The 8,148-nt window shown below is 33.3% G+C and overlaps 1 pseudogene; it reads left to right on the forward strand.

Moving 5' to 3' along the window:
* Nucleotides 1–209: 209 nt before the first annotated feature.
* On the forward strand, nt 210–5,054 carry LOC149176385 (alpha-glucosidase-like; annotated as a pseudogene).
* The last annotated feature ends 3,094 nt before the right edge of the window (nt 5,055–8,148 follow it).

Here is an 8,148-nt window from a genome sequence, read left to right on the forward strand (position 1 = left end):
CAATGTCAGACGATTGAAAAATGGTCTTCCATCGGATTGATTTCCCAAGAAAACTGCAGAGCCTCCATCACATTTTACAGTTTCAACTGAATGAGGAAAACCCCTTCACATTTGTGTTTTCATTTTGCAGAGGAAAAATCTTCTCCTAGGGTTTTCGACAGTTGGATCCCACCAATAATCTCACACAATAGACCTGAGGAAATATCAAAATGCCTTGCAATGGCACCATCTCGGAGCTTGAAGGCGTGCCCTACAATAATGAGAGGGTTTTCAAGCTCAACTTCGTGGGATTTGGCCTCAGTGGAACAATGTTGACTTTCATTCCCAATTGTAGATCGTGGGGTCCTCTAGGAATTGAGTATATTTTTTACTTTGTCTCGTCCACATCCTCCTCATTAAATAGTAGGGAAGCACTTTAGCACTCGACAACATTCGCCCTATTCTGTGTTTCATAATCTTTGTATAACATTTAAGATTTTTTTTCTTGGGGAATCCATTCTTTAATTGTATAGGTCGATTGTTTCCTTTGTCTCGATCGAATCCCATGGCCTCTGTGAAATGCATGAATGATGTACATCAAAAGGATGAGCCTGCGTACATAGAGGGAATCCTTCTTAATGAAGCCAAGATTGTTCTGCACTCCTTGCCGTTGAATTGGGCCGACATTGTGGACGCAAAGAGCCTAGAAATCACGCCTCTCAAGGGCGCCATAAAGAATGAGGTATTTCAGTGTAATTGGAATAAAAGGAAAGGGAAAAATCTTAGGAAAGCCCTGGTTCGAATCTATGGAGAGGGCGTTGATTTGTTCTTCAACAGGGAAGATGAGATCCAAACATTCCAGTGCATGTCGAGGCTCAGGCAAGGGCCACATTTTCTAGGTCGGTTCCTCGAGGGTCGTATCAAGAAGTTTCTCAATGCAAAGGTAATTTTATTTACTCAGTTCTTTGTCTAGAATTGCAGGTGTATTAATGAATATTTTTTCTCTGCTCGAATTTTCGTCGTAAAATGCATCTTTTCATTTCTTGTGCCCATAAATTTTAAATATATTTATGTGTTAGGGAATTTATCCCTTTTGTGTATGTCCAAAATTTTGAAAGTGTAGTCCTGAATGACCGTGCCTTTTTCAGTAATATAAGAGGGCTCTTCATAAAGTTTATGCAAAATACATTTTCCTCTTATTATTGCTGGAATCTAGTAAACCTTTTATTGTCTATGAAGTGGATATATCTTGGAATGAAAAACTCTCTAATTTTAATTTGATTTGCCAATATTTATTCCTATTTTCAAGTTTATTTTAGGCTTCGGTTATAACTGACCTCTGCCAAGTTATTCTTGAGCCTAAGTCACGTGACTTTGATAGTGATATGTAAAAGTTCTGAGAATGATGTAAATAGATCTTTTGTACTTAGTTCAAATGACTTAGTTTTTTGGCATATTTTGAAGAGTGCCAAAGATTTGTGAAGGAATACCTAAAATCATCTCATAAGTTATCTCATTCTTTCACTTATTTTATTTGCAGTTTATTACTTCCCATCATTTGACTCTAAATGACCTCTTTGAGAGCTACAAGAAAATAAATACCAATTTGAACATGGGATCTCATTCCTATACATATATATTCCTAACCAGAACCTGGCTCTTTACCTACTTGTAATCAAATACTTTGGGTAATGGTACAACTTATAAGGTTGAACTTCTAAAATAGTTTTAATTTGACGAGTTAGGACATGAATTTGTATTTGCAGCCCTGTTAATTTATATAACCATATTGGATTTCACAGGCTTTCATCAATTCAGGTATGGATACAAAAACATTTTAGATGTTGAATCATTTATAGCTGGATATGAAACATCCAAAATTACTCTGGATACAATTTGGACAAACATTGATTACATGGATGAGTATAAGGATTTTACTCTAGATGCTGTGAATTTCCCCGAGAAGGAAGTTCAATTTTTTTTGGAATGAATCCATGCTAATGGGCAGACATATGTTCTTAATGTTGATCCAGGTAGGGCTCAATTCCACATTCAAGAATTTTTCTAGTGAAAATTTCCCCTCTATGACATAACCAAAACTGAACTGAGTCATATCAATACATTCTAAAGATACAAATTACTCTCTTAATTGTGTAGGAATAAGCATAAATGAATCATACAAGAATTTTCATAATGGAAAGCAAGACAACATTTTCATTAAGAAAGGATGTGTGCCATTATTGAGACAGGTGTGGCTAGGCCCAATATATTTTCCAGATTTTCTGAATCCCAAGGCTTAGACATTTTGGACAAATGAAATATCTCGTTTTCATGATACAGTCGCTTTTGATGGCCTTTGGCTTGATATGCATGAAATTTCCAACTTTTGTAATGGGATCACATGTTCCTTACCAAATGATGGGAGCTTCCTGCATAAAGATTCACAGACAAATTGATGCGTCGATTGTAGAAATTCCAACACCACCAGATGGGATGAAACCCGTCATCAAATCAATTTTGCTGGAGGACACAAAGAATTGGTATCAAAATTGTTGCTACTAATGCAGTTCACTATAATCGTGTCTTGGAGTACAATGCTCATAATCTATATGGGATATCAGAGGCTATTGTGACGAATAAGGCATTGAAATCAGTACTACAGAAGAGACCATTCATACTTACTCGTTATACCTTTGTTAGCTTAGGTTCCCATGCCACACATTGGAAAGGAAACATTGCTACAACTTGGAATGATCTCTCATACTCCATACCCACAATACTAAGTTTTGGGTTGTTTGGAACCCTAATGGTAGGTGCTGATATTTGTAGACTTTTACAAGACACAAACGGAGAGATTTGTAATAGATGGATTCAACTAGGTTCCTTTTATCCCTTTTCCAAAGATCACTCAGATAATAATAAAAGGTGCTAAGATATTTACTTATGGGAATCACTCACAACATCTACAAAGAAGGTGTTAGGTCTATTATACAAACTCTTTCCTTATATCTACACATTTCCTTTTGTAGCTCACACTAATGGGTCTCCCATTGCTAGGCCTTTGTTCCTCACATTTCCTGAGGATAATAATACACTAGGAATCAACACCCAGTTCCTATTGGGTAAAGGGGTCCTAATCTCACCTGTTTTAATGCAAGGAGAAATAACTTTCGATGTTTATTTTCCAAAGGGAACTTGGTACAATTTGTTCAATGTAACATACTCAGTAACAGTTACAAATGGCTCAACTGTGACACTTGAAGCTCCACTAGATACCATCAATGCCCATGTATATGAGGGGACTATATTGCAACTGCAAGAAATAGGTTTGACAACTAGGGAAAGCATAAAAATTCCATTTAGTTTGCTAGTGGCTTTGGGTGGTAGGAAGTAAGCATATGGAGACTCAATTATGAGACTCATAAAATGGAGGCTGTAGAATTCTAACTTGATCGTATGAAAGAGGAGATCGATTATCTGGAGAAGTTATTACCAAGAGAAGATAAGACAATTGGGTTTTTCCACAATGACCTGCAATATGGAAACATAATTCTTAATGAAGAAGATAAATCATTGACGATAATCATGAGTATCCTACACTTGGTTATACCCATTAATTATGCAGGAATAAGCATAAATGAACCATACAATACTTTTCAGAGCGGGAAGCAAGACGACATTTTCATTAAGCAAGGAGGTGTGCCATATTTGGGATAGGTGTGGCCAGGCCAAGTATATTTTCCATATTTTATGAATCCCAAGACTCAGTCATTTTGGACAAAGGAAATCTCTCAGTTTCATGATACATTTGCATTCAATAGCCTTTGGCTTGATATACATGAAAATTCCAACTTCTATAGTGGGATCACATGTTCCTTACCAAATGATGGGAGTTGCCTGCAGAAATATTCATAGATAAATTGATGCTTGGTTTGTAGCGATTCTAACACCGCCAGATGGGATGATCCCCCTTATCAAATCAATTTTGTTGGAGGACACGGAGCATTCAGTATCAACACCATTGCTACTAATGTAGTTCACTATAATTGTGTATTGGAGTACAATTCTCATAATATCTATGTGCTATCAAGGGTTATTGTGACGAATAAGGCATTTAAATCAGTACTGCATAAGAGACCATTCATAATTACATTCTACCTTTGTTGGGTCAGGTGGCAATGCCATGCATTGGATAGGAGACATTGATGCAACTTGGAATGATCTCTCATACTCCAAATCCCAATCGTAGGTGTTGATATTTGTGGATTTTTACAAGACACAAACGAAGAGATTTGTAATAGATGGATTCAACTAGGTTCATTTTATCCTTTTGTAGAGATCACTTAGACAAGAATAAAAGGCACCAAGAGCTTTACCTGTGGGAATCAATCATAACATCTGCAAAGAAGGTGTTAGGTCTAAGATACAAACTCCTTCCTTACATCTACACATTTCCTTTTGAAGCTCACACTAATGGGTCTCCTATTGCTAGGCCTATGTTCTTTACATTCCTTGAGGATAATAATACACTAGGAATCAACACCCAGTTCCTATTGGGTAAAGGGGTCTTAGTCTCACCTGTTTTAATGCAAGGAGTAATGACTGTGGATGGATATTTTCCAAAGGGAACTTGGTACAATTTTTTCAATGTAACAGACTCGGTAACAATTGAAAATGGCTCAACTGTAACACTTGAAGCTCCACTATATACCATCAATGCCCATGTATATGAGGGTACTATATTATCACTACAAGAAATAGGTTTGACAACTAGGGAAAGCATAAAAATTCCATTTAGTATGTTCGTTGTTTTGGGTGGTAGGAAGGAAGCATATGGAGACTCAGTTGTTAGACTCATAAAATGGAAGCTGCAAAATTGCAGCTTGATCGTATGGAAGAGGAGATCATCGAGAGAAGGTAAGACAATTGGGTTTTGCCACAATGACCTATAGTATGGAAAGATAATGCTTAATGAAGAAGATAAATCATTGACAATAATCGTGAGTACCCTACACTTGAATATACCCATTAATTATGCAGGAATAAGCGTAAATGAATCATATAAGACGTTTTAGAACGAGAAGTGAGACAACATTTTCATTAAGAAAGGAAGTGTGCCATATTTGGGATAGGTGTGGCCAGGCCCAATATATTTTCCATATTTTTTTGAATCCCAAGACTCAATCATTTGGACAAATGAAGTCTCTCAGTTTTATGATACAATCACATTCGATGCCTTTGGCTTGAAATGAATGAAATTTCCAACTTATGTAGTGGGATCACACATTGGCTTTGCTTACTACTTTGCACACTATAGAGAGATCAAAAGGTAGCTTATTACATGTTAAATCCTTCATAGCTAAAGTTTTCATCATTCTTATCCTTTTATATTTTGTATTTTGAGTCATCTGAGTATAACGACTTCCAAAATCGATGCCCATTATTCCAATTGCCAGTGTTGAATCATTATCTGATTTATTCTTTTAAACTTGAAAAAATACAATGTATATGATGTTTTAGTTTGACCAATCTATATTAGTTGTAGATGACTCTTTGCCCTTAGTTGTTTTCATTTGTTCAAGCTATAAAAAGTTATGTTCTTGGAAGTTTTAAATGTAGGCTAACTAAAGATGCATCTAATCCTTGGTGATTCATTATGTTAAGTTGTTATCGTCGTATGGAACTGAGGTAAAATGGAGAGTGACAGAGTTGGCTAAATTTTAAAAGACATTGAGAAATATGCTCTTGCAAGCCATCTCCTTTGGGGTCTATGCAATGTTATTTCTGTAAGTTCTTATTTGTTACCTCCACATTGCTATAAAGAGTAAACAATGGGGATTTTTTTGTTGTTTCTCTACTAAATGTTTTTTTTTTTTTTTTAAATAATGCTTGGAAACCTATTATTTCGAAATATCACATATTTTATTCTTCTTCACATCACATGAAATACAATCTTCTTACTACTTTTGTGTTTGTATGCAAGATCATGTTAAAATTATAGACTTCGATTATATTGATTATGCGAGACAAAGATTTCAACAATACCACTTATCGAAGCCTTTTCTGTTAAATGTTTAAATTGTTGGCTGTCATAAATTTCAGCAATACCATGAAGTCTTCACCATAATATTGCTTAATATGCCTGATACCTACCCTCTCACAGAGAGCCAATGCAACTGTGACTAAATTTGTGATTGAATTACCAGATATTTTAGTGATTATGGCCATCCTTCCATTACAATATTAACTTTATTCTCAACAATAATGGATTGGGGAGATAACTATAGCGTGCACAAAAAGAGTTCAAAAGCAAGATTACATGCAATTTCATGTTAAACAACAATCTATTTATCTTACTTTATTTTGATTTTTTATAACGTGAAGACTGAGATGAAGCTTCAAGGCACAATTGTAGTATATAATTTACCTGAAACGGATAAGGTGTGGATATTTATAAATATTATATGAGTGCACTCAACGCATCCCACATTAACTATATCTTGTCCATTGAAATATATTTCGCATAAACAACTTTCATTCAATCAATATATCATCTGTTTATATAAAAGTATTTGACAATCATCACCTAGTTAATTTCTCTATAAGTATATGTAGAAGAGTATGATACCGTATATATTTCCAAAAAAAATATGGTGCCACATGATCAAGTATTTAACATGAATGTTTTTGATGATGTTGATTTAATATAAATAAAGTTTTATAACTCAACTTGTTCACATACTTTGTTTCAGTCTTTTGCATTTATATATGAGTTTATTTTGGTCAATATAAAGTTGAATGAAATAGAGAATTCTCAGAATTGGTCAATTACTATATTTTTCTTGTTAAAGCACTCGTAGTGTTAAAAATACTTTGCATACACATTTTATTTGACATGAACCAAGGGAAAAATTGAAAATAGAATTCAAAGTATTGTTATTCCCCTTAAATCGTGTCATTTGCAATAGTCTACATTTGGATTTGTCGCTTGCTTTGCTGCAATTGTCGTGATACTACCGATCCCCACAAAATAATAAACACCTCTATTTTCAAGATCAACTTTATTTTATCAAGTTATGAAAAACTATCGTTCCATTTAGCACACAACTTATGCCTTATCTACATTGATTTACATAGGTTACTACAGTACAACAACTCTAGGAGAACTTAATGCTATTAATATGAGCATGTTTGCATTTGTATTGATTTATTTGACTTATTTCATCATCCAAACAATTCCCCACACCTAAAATTTATTTTTAAATAAAATAATTCATATTTATAATTTGAAGATTCAATTAAATAACATAACATATCACATCTTCTTTCATCAATGCTACTCTTCCCTATGCTTCCGCCTTACGACGTTTTCTTTGCAACCTGTGGTGCAATTGCTAGTTACTTGCCAAATAGCTATTATATTGTACATTTGTCCAACAAAATGGTTACTTGCAACATGATAGTGATGAATCCCAAATAAATACGCTAAGAACCATAATTAAATAATTATCTTAGCTAATAACCTTAATAATCTATTTCTTCTTATTTTCTCTTTTTTTTAAAGATGATTAATCTATATATCTCTATATATATATCTATATATATATATATATATATATATATATATATATATAACTTGTTCTATTTTTTTTTATGAATATTATTAATATATAAATTAATAAGAATAATTTATTTTCAATAATATATATTTTACATTTAAATTTTTGCAAATATAAAAGTATATTAATGTTTTTAACTTTACAAACATAGGAAAAAGAACATTGGAGAGGAAATACATATACACACAACTTCAACCTAAGTTAATAGTTTCCTTTTACTATTTTCTTTTTCCAAAAAAAACATCATAAGCAATTTGGAGAAATTATACATATGATTATAGGGTCATGTATTACCTAAAAATATAGGTAATTTTTAATTAATCACTTTATTTGTTTGTGTTATGAATAAAATATAATTACATAAATAATAATTAGGAATAGTTAATTAAATAGTAATTAGTTAATCAAAGAGGCATGTCCCTATGGACATGATCATTCATGAAAGGGTACCTTACTAGATATATAAAGAAAAACCTCATTTGTAACATAATCATCTCATATCAATTCTTTTATATAATATTCAATATACAATTACCTGTTCTATTACGGA

This window comes from Pinus tabuliformis, chromosome 4_1, assembly GCF_031772625.1.
Source record: "Pinus tabuliformis cultivar Carrire ecotype Pingquan chromosome 4_1, CPIR1, whole genome shotgun sequence".
Lineage (NCBI taxonomy): Eukaryota > Viridiplantae > Streptophyta > Pinopsida > Pinales > Pinaceae > Pinus > Pinus tabuliformis.